At 34.6% G+C, this 14420-nt stretch overlaps 1 pseudogene; it reads left to right on the forward strand.

Moving 5' to 3' along the window:
- Positions 1 to 12109: 12109 nt before the first annotated feature.
- LOC112917161 (glyceraldehyde-3-phosphate dehydrogenase-like) lies at positions 12110 to 13020 on the forward strand (annotated as a pseudogene).
- Positions 13021 to 14420: the final 1400 nt, after the last annotated feature.

Raw genomic sequence — 14420 nt, forward strand, 5'->3', positions numbered from 1 at the left:
CCTGACTTATTTACATAGCATTTAATGACAGGCAGCACTTCAGTTTTGAATAGATGTAAACAGGCAGCAAATTGAAAATACACGTTAAAGAGATACAGGTGGATGTTATCGCGTAAATAGTATTTGGTTTTCTGAAATTACAATTATGACACTCCTGAATGATCTCCGATCCCACTGTATTATAATGTGACAGATGTATATTGCTGTGATTTCTCTAGTGATGCTCACTGTTGCTTCCTTGTCATCTTTAATAACAAAGCAACTGGACAGATTAAATTGAAAAGATTTATTCTCTGTGAATGCCGTAGTCAAAGCATGCTGTCATAGTAACAGGTTAAAGCGTTTCCACTCAGAGGTTATTATGCACAATAGGGTGGTACAGCTAGCAACCTCTTTACATCCCATTGTACCAATGACACAGTATATGCATTTCTAACTAGGAATTGATGGAGAGGCCTTTTGTGATGACTAGCCTCAAAAATTTGAAATGCTAATTATATTGAACATGCTAAAAAATGCCAGTATCATCAATGCACTTGAAATTTTACAAAGTAAACAGATCCGCACGAACAGTACCCAGATTGAGACCCAGAACATTATCAGTCCTGTATAAGCTGCTTCGTTTCTCTCTCACATCACAATTCCATATGCTGTATAACCACTATCTGGACTTTTACCACAGTAAATTCATTTTGCCTGATTTATTAACTTTTTTGTGCATTTATATTTTTTGTTGAGGTATAACTTATGTTTAGTGAAATAAATCTTTTTTTTAATAAATTAATTTTTATTGGTGTTCAATTTACCAACATACAGAATAACACCCAGTGCTCATCCCATCAAGTGTCCCCCTCAGTGCCCGTCACCCATTCACCCCCACCCCCCGCCCTCCTCCCCTTCCACCACCCCTAGTTCATTTCCCAGAGTTAGGAGTGTTTATGTTCTGTCTCCCTTCCTGATATTTCCCACACTAGTGAAATAAATCTTAAATGGTACAGTTGAATGAGTTTGGGGAAATGCACACAACCACATACCCAATAGCTCTTATCAAAATATAAAACATTCCAATAACCCCAGATTTCATTGTTGTTTCTCCAGCCAAAAAGAGAAAGCAACCCTTTTCCTGAGAGCAACCACTTCTCCGAAATCTTTTGCTATAGATTAAATTCTTGAAATTCACATAAATGCAACTGTACAGTACATATTCTTGTATTTGGCCTCTCTTGGTTCATCACAAAGTTTTTGAGATTTACTTATGTTGTATATATACTCAGTTTGGTTTTTCTATTGATGGGTAGTATTCCCCAATATAATTGGCTACTCCAACATCCCACAACAAAAGATTGGATTCAAGTATAATTTTACTTCTTTTTTTTTCAGTCTCCATAAATTTCATTTAGGTGGTTGTCTAAGATCTTACATGTTGTCTAAGATCTCTAGTACAGTGCCACATAGACTTCTTAAAAGTCAATATCCTAGTGTTATTCACAAATTAAGGGGAAAGAATTCACTGGTTCACTATTAAGTATAATGTTAGCTGTAGATGTTTTTAAGAAATAGGAGCCCTTGGGGATCCCTGGGTGGCTCAGTGGTTTGGTGCCTGCCTTTGGCCCAGGGCGCGATCCTGGAGTCCTGGGATCCAGTCCCACGTCGGGCTCTTGGCGTGGAGCTTGCTTCTCCCTCTGCCTGCTTCTCCCTCTGCCTGTATCTCTGCCTCTCTCTCTCTCTGTCTATCATGAATAAATAAATAAATCTTAAAAAAAAAAAAGAAAGAAATAGGTGCCCTCTATGAGATTATGGTGATTCCTTTATATTTCTGGTTTGATAATGGGGTTTTTGTTTTATTGGTGAATGAGTGCCAAATTTTGCTAAAAATTCTTCTACAATGTTGACATATTCATGTTTTTCCTTTTATTCAGTCAATATGATGAATGACATCAATTTATACAAATGGCAAATTAATTTTGCATCCCTGGGATAAATCTCACTTGGTCATGTTATGTTATTCTTTTTACAGATTTTCAGATATGATCAGGTAATATTTTTTGGGGGATTTTTATGTTCATGAGAGATACTGGTATATAGTTATTTTTAAATAATATCTTCACTAGATTTCGTATCATGGTTATATCATCCTCACAAAAATGTTAGGAAATATGTTCTCCTGTATTTTTTTCTAGTATGTATAAGAATTAATTTTTTTTCAAATATTTGACAAAATTCTTTAGAGAAGCCACTTAAACTAACCTTTTTACTTCTTAAATATCTGATAGAATTCACAGATGAAAAGATATGGACCTGGAAAGTATTTAACTGAAAAGTCCATTTTTAACAGACATATGGCTATTTAAAATTTTTCTTTGTTCTTATGTCCCTTTGGTAATTTGTGTATTTTGAGGAGTTGCTCATTTTACCTTAGCTGTCAATTTTATTATAAAGATACTTTTTAACATATGTAATATATGTAGTGATATTCCTGATACTGACAATTTGAATTTTGTCCTTTCTCCTTGATCAGTCTTACTAGGTATTTTTTAATCATTTAAAAAATTTCAAAGTATTAACGTACGGCTTTATTAAAGTTTTCTATATGATCTTTGTCAATGATTTCCACTTGTCTTTGCTGACTTCATTCTATTTATTCAAGTTTAATTTAGTCTTGTTTTTCTAACAAAATAAAAAGTGTTTTTTAAAAAAGTAATAAAATTTTAAATCCTTAGCAAGACTTGTCAAGGGGAAAAGAAAGGAAAGCACACAAATTATCAACATCAGGAATCAGAAAGAGGGCATCAATAGGTTTATAAACTATAGATGTCAAAATGAAAATAATAAGATATTATGGATAACTCTATGCCAATAAATTCTACAATTTGGATGAATGGGCAAGTTTCTTGGAAGGCAGATATTACCAAAATTAACACAAAATGAAATAGAAAATATGAATAGTGCCTTATTTACTTTGAAAGTTGAATTCTTTTAGGGCAGAGGAAGAGGGAGAAACAGGCTCCTTGCTGAGTAGGGAGCCCAATGAGGGGCTCAATCCCAGGACCCTCGGATCGTGACCTGAGCTGAAAGCAGACGCTCAACCAACTGAGCTACCCAGGCATCCAAGAAGTTGAATTTTTGATGACTAAATCCCTCTTTCCTCCTTGCAGGTGACTCCATCCTTGATGTCTTTCCCCAAGCATTCTAACAAATATTTTTAAAAGATACAATTACAATATATATAAGCTTTTTAAGAAAAATAGCCAATAGAGGAATGTTTAATAATTTTCTTTGTTTTTTTTTTTTTTAGGGCCAGTATAACCTAAATACTATAACTTCTTAAAGACAAAAAAATAAAATTTCAGACAAATATCTGTTATGAAAGCAGGCACGAAATTCTCTTAAAAAAATAGCAAATCAAATCTAGTAACACATAAAAAGGATAATACAACATGATGAATGAATTCATCCCAAGAATCAGTGAGGTTGATTTGCCATTTTAATATTATACATTATAATTCATCTCATTAACAGAATACAATAAAAAAATCCATGTAATCATCCATTATATGCAAAAAAGAATATAACAAAATTTGATATTGTTTAAAAACATCACCTCTCATCAAATAGAAGGGAAGTGACTTAATATGATAAAAGTCATCTATGAGAAATCTATGGCTAGTATCATACTTAAATGTTAAAACATTAATCCTTTTCCCTTAAATTTTGGAAAAAAGCAAAAATATCTATTCTCACTATTTTTATTCAACTTTTGCTAGAAGTCCACACAAATTCAGTAGGGCAGTAAAACAAGATAAACAAAATACAGATTGAAAAACAAGTAAAACTGTCATTATTTGAGGATAACATGATTGTGGTTCCAGAAAACTCTGTGGTATTCATAAGAAAAATAATTACACTAAAAAGTGTATTTTGAAAGTCCAAGAATATAATATTAATATATAAATCAATTATATTTCTATACAGTTTCAAAACCCATTTGAAAATTAGGTTAAAAGATCAATACCATTATAATAGTATTTAAAAAAATAATAGCATTTAAAAACATAAAATTCTAAGGAGTAGATCTAATGAAAGGTTTGTAAGACCCCTACATGGAAAACTATGATACACAGCTGAGAGAAATAAAGTCCCCCCCACTCACATAAAGTCCTAAATAAATATATGATATCTTGTTCATGAATTGGAGAGGTCATATTGTTAAGTTCTCTGTTGTACCTAAATTGATCTATAGGTCTAATTTCTTTCTTTTTTTTTTTTATTTTTTTTTTAATTTATTTATGATAGTCACACACAGAGAGAGAGAGAGAGAGAGGCAGAGACATAGGCAGAGGGAGAAGCAGGCTCCATGCACCCAGAGCCCGACGTGGGATTCGATCCCGGGTCTCCAGGATCGCGCCCTGGGCCAAAGGCAGATGCCAAACCGCTGCGCCACCCAGGGATCCCTATAGGTCTAATTTCTATCAAAATCCCTGCAGTCTATTTTGGAGAAATAATAAGGTGATTCCAAAATCACCTTAATTGCACTTGGGCTCAAGATTTATTATAAGTCTATGGGAGATAAGACAATGCATCATTAGTATGTGTTCAGATGGTAGATTAATGGAAGAGAATAGAGAGTCCAGAAGACATATGTATGTGATATACACACCCAATTCCATATATATGTATGATAAATATATACAAATATACATTTCTATATAAATGAATATAGAATATATTAAAGCAATGAAACAGAAAAGTAAATCTAGAAATAGAACAATATGAGTGTGTGTGCAAATGCACACATAGCTTATTGATATGTGATCAAAGTGTTTAGTTAAATCAATGAAAAAACAAAGTATTTGTCAAAAACATAGCTGTAATACCTGGATATCAATGAGAAAAAGAAACCTTGACCTCTATCTCAAATTTTTATGCAAAAATAATTTATGTGAGATAGCTACATGCAAAAGAATAAAACTGGACCACTTTCTGACACCATACATAAAAATAAACTCAAAATAGATCAAAAACCTAAATGTGAGACCTGAAACCATAAAACTCCTAGAAGAAAACACAGGCAGTAACATCTTTGTTACCAGCTTTAGCAACATTTTTTTAGATATGTCTCCACAGGCAAGGGAAATAAATGCAAAAGTAAACTATTAGGACTATGCAAAAAGAAGAAAGTTTTGCATAACAAGGGAAACATCAACAGAATGACAAGACAACCTACTGAATGGGAGAAGATATTTGCCAATGATTTATCTGATAAGGGGTTAGTGAAAAATATATAAAGAACTTAAACAACTTGGGCTCCTAGGTGGTTTAGTTGTTTGGGTAATGACTTACGGTTTTGGCTCAGGTAATGATCTCATGGGTTGTGGGTTCAAGACCTACTTTGGGCTCCTTGCTCAGTGGGGAGTCTGCTTGAGATTCTCTCTCTTCCTCTCTTGACCCTCTGTGAACCATGCATGTGTGCTCTCTCTCTCTCTCTCAAATAAATAAATAAATCTTAAAAAAAAATAATTTCTACAACTGAATACCAAAAAATGAAACAGTCTGTTTAAAAAATGGGCAGGGGGACCTGGGTGGTTCAGTCTTTGGCACAGGTCATGATCTTGGGGTCCTGGGATCAAGCCCTGTGTCAGGCTCCCTGCTCAGTGGCAAGTCTGCCTTTTCCTCTCCCTCTGCCCCTCCCCCAGACTTGTGCTCTCCCTCTCTCAAATAAATAAGTAACATTTAAAAAAATGTTTAAAAAATGGGCAGAGGATATGAATAGATGTTTTTTACAAAAAGACATACAGATGGCCAACACACACATGAAAATATACTCAACATTACTAATAGAGAAATGCAAATCAAAACCGTAATGAGATATCACTTTATCAGAATGGTGTAAATCAAAAGGACAAGAAATAACAAGTGTTGGCAAGGATGCAGAGAAAAAGAAACCCTTGTGTACTGTTGGGAATGTAAACTGGTGCAGCTAATGTGGAAAACAGTATGGAGGTTCCTCAAAAAATTAAAAGTAGAATTGCTACAAGATCCAGTAATTCCACTACTGGGTATTTACCCAAAGACAATGAAAGCACCAATTCAAAAAATATAAGCACCCCTATATTTATTGTTGCATATTTATAATAGCCAAGCTGTGGAAACATTCCAGGTGTCCATTCATAGGTGAATGGATAAAGAAGTTGTGGTATATATACACACACAGTGGAATATTACTGAACCATAGAGAAGAATGAAATCTTGTTGTTTGCAACAACATGAATGGAGCTAGAGAGTATAAGGCCAAATGAAATAAATCAGTCAGAGAAAGACAAATGCCATATGATTTCACTCATGTGAAATTTAAGAAACTTTCAAATGAAGAAAGAAAAAAAAGAGACAAGGAAACATTCTTTTTTTTTTTTGGAAACATTCTTAAATAAAGAGAACAAACTGGTGGTTGTCAGAGGGGAGGTAGGTGAGAGAAGTGTGAAATAGATAAAGGAGATTAAGAGTACGCTTATCTCGATAACACTGGGCAATGTATAGAATTGTTGAATCCATCATATTGTATACCTGAAACAAACGTAATATGTTCATTATATTTCAATAAAAACATAAAATAATAAAATAATTTGTGATGACTAATTTCCTGAAAATTTAAAATATAAGCATAAAGCTTTTGCTAGAAAAAGAAAATAAGAGAGAATATCTTTGTGACTTTGGTGGAGTCCAAGATTTCTTGGTTGATGCATAAAAAGCATAAAGTTTCAATGAAATTATTGATAAAGTAAGTTTCACTGAAAAATATCATGAAATAAATATAAAATATAAAACTAATATTAAAAAACCTAATATAAAAGCCAAAAACTGGGAAAAATAGTCATAACACATATGTTTGACTTGCATAAAAAATACAAGAACACTTTAAATTTAATAATAGGAATATGAATGTCCCAGATTTTAAAAATGAGCAAATTGCTTGAATAGACACTTCACAGAAGATGATACATGAACATTCATTAAACACATAATAAGATGTTTATCATCATTTCTCACCAAGGAAATAAAAAATTCAAACCACAGTTTCACATTTATTAGAATAGCAAAGAAGAGATATCTATATATCTAACAACATATCTATATATCTTTATCTATGGCTGTAACTATGTCTTTATCTAAAAATGCCTAATATTGGTGAACATGCAGAGCTCCTGAAATTCTCCCACATTTTTTTTTATGGGAGTTTAAAGCAATACAACAACTTTGGAACAATATTTGTCAGTTTCTTATAAAGTTAAACATAAATCTCCTATGACTCAGCAATTTCATTCCTAGGTATATTTCAAAAGAAATAAAAACATGTTCACAGAAAGACTTGTAAGAGAATGTTATAGTGGCCTTGTACATAATGGTCAAAAGCTGGATACAACCCAGATGTCCTTCAAAAAGAATATGGATAAACTGTGATATGTTCACCCATGGAAAAGCATATACGTCAATAAAGCTATAGATATATGCAACAAGGTGTTTGAATTTAATGTTTAATTGTTACATTATGCAAACAGAACTGAACATGGAAAGAGTACATGCTACATGATTCTATTTACAAGAATTCCAGAGACAAACTTATCTATGGTAACAACATCAGAGTGGTTGTTTGGGATCGAGGTAGCTATTTGACTGGAAAAGGGTATTAGGACATTTTGGGAGTAATGAACATGTGCTACACCCTGTTTTTTGTGTGTACCTGTGTGGCAACAATGGGGGTAGGTATACATAATTATCAAAATTCAAATGAACACTTAAACTCTGTATTTCATAATACATTAATTAGTTAAAGCATGTCCACCAATGTTTTGGATTTGATTCCATTTTTTCTTTTTGAGTTTTTGAACTTTGTTGGTATGTTTATACACATTTAGAATTCCTTACTCCTCTGGCCACTGGATTATGTTGTGTTCCTTTGAATGTTGGTGTTTTTCTTTTGCTTTTTCTTCTTTCAGCAGGCAGTTATTAGTGAATCCTCTTAGACTTTTGGGCTTGGTTTTAGGCTTATTTCCATTTTGTCCTAAGTCCTTGGTCATGGCCTTCAATCTAGGGCCTGGTCCTGAGTTGTAAGGTGGGATCTTTTGGGATCTCCATAGAATGGCAAATGTGCATGGTGACATTCCTGCCTGTGGCTTGGCTGGCACTCCAGTCTCTCTTTGCATCGCTCTATCTGGGCAATCTCACTGCTTACACACATGGCCCTGCTCTCAGCTGAGGACCTCAGGCAACCTGTCACATTGATATCTGGGCCCTTGGATTTGTACTTCCTTCTCTTTTTTTGCTCTTCTATCTTAGAAAGTCTGCCATTTCCGCAGACCCAAACCTCACCTCTTCTCCTCAACTCAGATTGTCTAGCTCATCACTCTGTGCTTGGGGCTGCTTTTCTGTGCACTGTCCAGAAAGTACCTGGAGGCAATTTCACGTATCTTCCTTTTCTTAGCTGCCTGTGTGTTGTCCACTTCCCCAAAATACTTGCCATATGTTGTCCAGTTTTAGAGTTGTTTTTGCAGGAGGGTTCATGGATACCAGTCCCTTCATGATGGTGAGAAGCCAAAGTCTCACTGTTATTGATAGTTAATTTTTGAAATTCATTTACTGTATACAAATGTTGGGAATCAGGATTGCCAAAAACAAAAGCAAAATCAAAACACAGCAGTATATTCTGTGTGTGAGAAACAAGTTAATTTTTTTAAAAATTAAAGGTGGGGAAATTACCTTTCAAAATTCCAAGGTGTCATTTTAATCAATTTCTTCAATTAGAAAAATCATTTGGAATTGTGATCCTCAGATGTTAGATAAAAGTGGTGGAAGATATATCACCTGAAGAAACAACACTCATGACTCTTATTTCAGGGTAAACACCACTTCAGAAAAAATCACTGGAAAATAAACCATGAATCAAATTCTGTTTCTCATTCTTAACTCGTAGATTTAATTCTAGTAAACTCCGTGAATTCCTTAAAGAGAGGCAACGTGCAAATGAAAATGTCACTATACTCTGGTTTTTGTCCATTTTTTCCCCTTTGCTTTTCCAATATTTAAGCACTACCAAACAATGCCTGAGAAATTTAGTTTCACAGTAACTTAGTACCTTCCCTTGTGAAGTTTGGTTTATCTGGGATATCTCTTTAAGGTAGAAGTTTGCTTGGTTAAATTGACATATGAATGTATAATCAATTTTTACAATTTTAGTAAATACTAAAAAAAAAAGGATTAAATACTAAATTTAGTAAATACTAAGAATAGGTAAAATTTGAATGCTGGACTCTTAGGCTTCTTTCTTCATGGAGGAAGGAATGATAGTAAAGAAACTGGGCATTGTGTTCCAGTGGTTCTTTATGGGAATGGGGATGATGGGTTGAGATAGGTGTGGCATTGAAAGGCAGGGAGTGGGAGAGATTTTACCCCTGCCCTCCCACCCCCACTATGGGGTATTTGACAATATCTGGAGTAATTTTTGGTTGTCCCAACTGGGAGGGGTTTCTCTGGCATTCACTGAGTAGGAGCACTTGACAGCCCACTCAACACCAAAGAATTATTTGGCCTAAAATGTCAATAGTGTCAAAGTTGAGAATCTCTGTTGTATTCTTATGGACTTGGGTTCAAATACTAGCTGTGCCCCCTTGGTACCTACGTGATTTTGAGAAAAATATTAAAATAAGACTTATGTTTACTTTGAATGTCATTTACTCTTAGTGCTTAGCTAGGGACATAATAGACCCTTAATAATTGGGGTTAATAATAATAATAATAATAATAATAGATCCTACTATTATTGCTACTGTTGCTTTGTATTGTATTAATTTATGTTTTTATAAGTGATTGAATGTTCAGATTGAAATCACATTCAGGTTGAAATCATCTCGTCTTTGAGAAGAGAGAGGGAAAAATGTGAAATGCCTATTAGTTCATGTATGGGGAGTTCTCCATAGCATTTTTCCTTGAAGCATAAAAAGAGACCAAAAGGTTACATTGACAATATGTAGAGCTACATACTGAATATATTTTAGCTTAATATGGACCACAAATCACAGACAACTTTGTGGGGCTCATGGAGACCTGACCATATACACATTTTGTTTTATAATATTCTTAGTCCCACCTTCAAAATTAAGATAAAACAGTTGGACAAATAACTGGAACTCATTTGGCTGGAGAGAAATAGAGCATTTAAAATACAATTTAAAATATGTTGTATATTTTGGAAAATATGTTATGTATTTTAAAAGTGCTTGTGGATGCAAATTCTGGTCTGCACATCATGGTTATTTGTAGAAAGTGAGATGAAATCCCATCTCTAAAGATTTCACATGTATTAAGGCCAACTGAAAATCTTGGGGCATATGCCATCATATAATATATATTATCAAATAGACTTGCTTTTTAATTGGAGAGTTTTTTCATGAAATGAAGTGAGGCATAGAATCTTAAAATAGAGCTTTGATGTCTACTAATTAGCAGAGCTACCCAAACAGGAAGCATTTATTCCTTGATTAGAGTTTACCCAGGTTTTACTGAGTGCCTACTATGTACTTGGTCCTGTCCTAGAAGTTAGGAGTATTACTGTAAGTACAATAATCTGGTGGGGGAGGCACTCATTAATTACTTGAATAAATTAATTAAATACATATATACATGTATTTTCAAACTGTAAGAAGTACTGTAAAAAAACTAACGGAGATCACATTTGAGGTCATAAAGCACTGCTCTGAACAATTCTAGTAATTTCTAAAGACATTTTGCACTCTTTCTTGTATTTGTTCGTTCATTCATTTTTTTTCATTCATTTATTTGAGAAAACTTTATTAAATTTACCCTGGTTAATTCCAGGCACTGTGCAAGCAGCTGGGGAAAAAATTCTAGATAAAATACTCATGGTGACTTCTTGAAATTTGTGATTTAGCTATTCAGGTGACCAAATATTTTAAGGAAGTGGAATTAAATATTGCCATTTCCCTTGCAAAATCACAAGGGAAAAAGAGAAAACCAGAGAAATTATCTGCAGATCAAATTAAATCACACAGGTATTATTAGTGATGCCAATTACACACTGACCTTTGTGACAACACATGAACAAGCCTGCCATTTATTGTCAGTGTTTGCAGGAAGAAAGGAGAGTCTCTGTTGACATCATTAAGTAATGACCTTGATTATTGAAAAAGGAGTAGATGCAGAGAAGAAAGTCACAAGAATCTCCTGATTGTATTATGGTTTTCTAACAGGCAACAGATTGTCTCTGACTGGAAGACTTACCCTTTGTCATCCATTCCTAAAATTAATTCTATTTGTTTAAATATTCACAAAACATATAATTTCCTACTTTGCCTCTACTAAATAGATATTTTAGATAGATTTTTAAAATAAGGGGTCTCAAATTCAATAATATCTTTTTATAAATGATTATTTCAAATTCCATTTATTAAGGCTTAATTACTGTCTCTCTATATAATGAGTCCACTGCATACCTTATAAATGCTTCCAATAATCACATGAATTTTAATGAATACACAATAATGGTCTTATTAATTTTAAATTAAATGTACTTGTTCATTTTTGAAAATAAATTTAAAATGCCACTATAAATAACTCAGGAAAGTGAATTCATTTTTACACAAGAGTCTATTAGTTTGGAAGTTTATAGCTGTAAATACCCTTGTTCTTTTCTAAGAATAAGAGTAGCTGATGCAATTTGAGTGATTATTTTTTGGTCTGTGTGCTGTGCGCATATAGTCATTACTGGATATTTGTTACATGGATTATTTAGTTTAATTTTTATGCAATAGCAAGGCAGGCTTGGTATTATATTCAATTTAGAGACGTGGAAAAAAAAGGTTTACAGAGGTTACTTGGCAAGCTCAAAATGATGTCTTCTAAGAGTTGACCAGATTTCAGTCTGTTTAAAATCTCAGGTTTTTACTAGGATTTAACCACTGTTTCAGTAGAGTAGCATCATTGACTTAGTTTATAATTTGTAATTAAATTACACTTGATTTGGGGATGGATCAAAACTGGAAATTTCCTTGATGAATACATTGTTGAAAAGACTTTGGCTTGGTCAGTAATGATAGGCAAAATGATTGCAGTTAAAGCTGAACACCTTTGTCTTAAAGGGTTTCGAGAAAGTGTGCTGGAACAGTTCATGTTGCCCCATAGGAGTGGGTTATTAATTACTGACCTGCACACCACTGAGTATAACTGTAATCAACAAAATAGGGCTCTCTGCTTCTCCCCATTCAACAGAATGGTCACCAGGGCTGCTTTTAACTCTGTCAGGGTGGATATTGTTACCACTGGTGATCCCCTCATTTACCTCAGCTACATGGTCTACATGTCCCAGTATGATGCTACCCACGTCAGATTCAACAACATAGTCAAAGCTGAGAATGAGAAACTTGTTATTAATTGGTAGCCATCTCCGTCTTCTAGAAGCAAGATTCCACCAATATCAAATTGAGTGATGCTGGTGCTAAGTATGTTGTAGAGTCCACTAGAGTCTTCACCACCATGGAGAAGGCTGGAGCTCACCTAAAGGTTGAAGCCAAGAGGGTCACCTTTTCTGGACTCTCTGCTAATGTCCCTATGTTTGTGATGTGTGTGAATCCTGAGAAGTATGACAACTCCCTCAAGATTGCCAATAATGCCTCCTGCATCACTAATTGCTTGGCCTCTCTGGCCAAGGTCATCCATGACAACTTTGGCATCATGGAGGGACTCATTACAACACTCCTCATCATCATTGCCACCTCTAGGTGACCATGGACAGCTCCTCTGGGAAGCTGTAGCATTATGGCCAAGAGGCTGCCCAGAACATCATTCATGCTTTTTCTGGTGACATCAAGGCTGTAGGCAAGGTCATCCCTGAGCTGAATGGGAAACTCATTGGCTTGGCCCTCTGTGTCCCTCAGTGTGTCAGTCCCTAGAGACCTGACCTGCTCCCTAGAGAAAGCTGCCAAATACAATGACATCAAGAAGGTAGTGAAATAGGCATCAGAAGCCCTCCTCAACTGCATCCTGGGATACACTGAGGACTAGGTTGTCACTTGTGACTTTAGCAGTGACACCCACTCTTCCACTTTCAATGCTGGGACTGGCTATCTCTCAACGACCACTTTGTCAAGCTCATTTCTTGGTATGAGAATGAATTTGGCCTTATGGTCCACATGGCCTGCAAGGAATAAAAGCTCCCTCAACCACCAGCCCCAGTGAGATCAAGAGGAAGTGAGAGGCTGCTGCTGGGGAGACGTTGCCCCAATTCATCCCCCAACACATTGAGAATCTCCCAACCTCTACAGTTTTCATTCCAGACTCTCTGAAGAAGGGGAAGGATTTGGGGACCCCTAGCTTGTCATGTACCATCAATAAAGTATACTGTACCCAGCCAAACAACAACAACAAGAACAACAACAAAATAAGATAAAAAATCCAAGATGCGTATTAGGGTAGCAGGTCCCTAATGTGTTTTTCTATTTCAAGTAATCATAATGCTTTCTGATTATTCACATATTATTGGAAATTTAACTCTTGAGAGACAATTAAAACTTCTTTCCACTTTTATATTCAGTCTAATGGAAAGCCATTCCTTCAGTTTTTGTTTGTCTAAGAAATTCTTTTTTTACTTTTGAAGGATTTTTTTTCAGGGTATAGAATTCTAGGTTGGTTTTTTTTTTTCTCAACACTTTAAATATTTCACTCTACTCTCCTTGCTTGCAAGGTTTCTGAGGACAAATCAGATGTAATCTTATCTTTGTTCTTCTGTAAGAATGGTAATATTTTCCCTTTGACTTCTTTTTGATTTTCTGTAGTTTTACATAAGTTTTAACAAAGCTGTGGGAAAAGGTGTATGTTTGTGTTGCTTTAATCAATTCTAAAACAAATGATCAGTGATGCTCAGTAGGAAGACAGATAACTTCTTTTTTTATGGATAATTTCTTTGGAATATTATACTTTCTTCTCCTCTTTCTTTTTTCGTATCTTTTTTTTTTACTTTTTATTTTGTTGTTTTTAAACTTTTTTAAAGCAAACTCTACCTCCTACGTAAGGCTTGAACTCATGACCTTGAGATCAAGAGTCTCCTTCTCCCCAGATATCCTCTTCTTTCTCCTCTTTACTTCTTTTCCTCTTCATAATTTTTTTCCTCTTCCTCTTCTTCCTTTCATATCCCTCATCTCTCTCTTTTTTTATTCATACAGCAATATAACTTTTTAAGTGAGGTCAGAACAAAACTTGGCTATTTTGTATGGTTGACTATCTTGATTATCATACACTGTGAGTTGTATGTACTCACAGTCCCCATAAGGGCAATAGCTAATTTTCAAATGAATGAATGTTACTGTTTATGCAAAAGTGCTTAGAAAGAGGGGTAATTGAATAGGAAAATCATATGC

This window comes from Vulpes vulpes, chromosome 12, assembly GCF_048418805.1.
Source record: "Vulpes vulpes isolate BD-2025 chromosome 12, VulVul3, whole genome shotgun sequence".
Lineage (NCBI taxonomy): Eukaryota > Metazoa > Chordata > Mammalia > Carnivora > Canidae > Vulpes > Vulpes vulpes.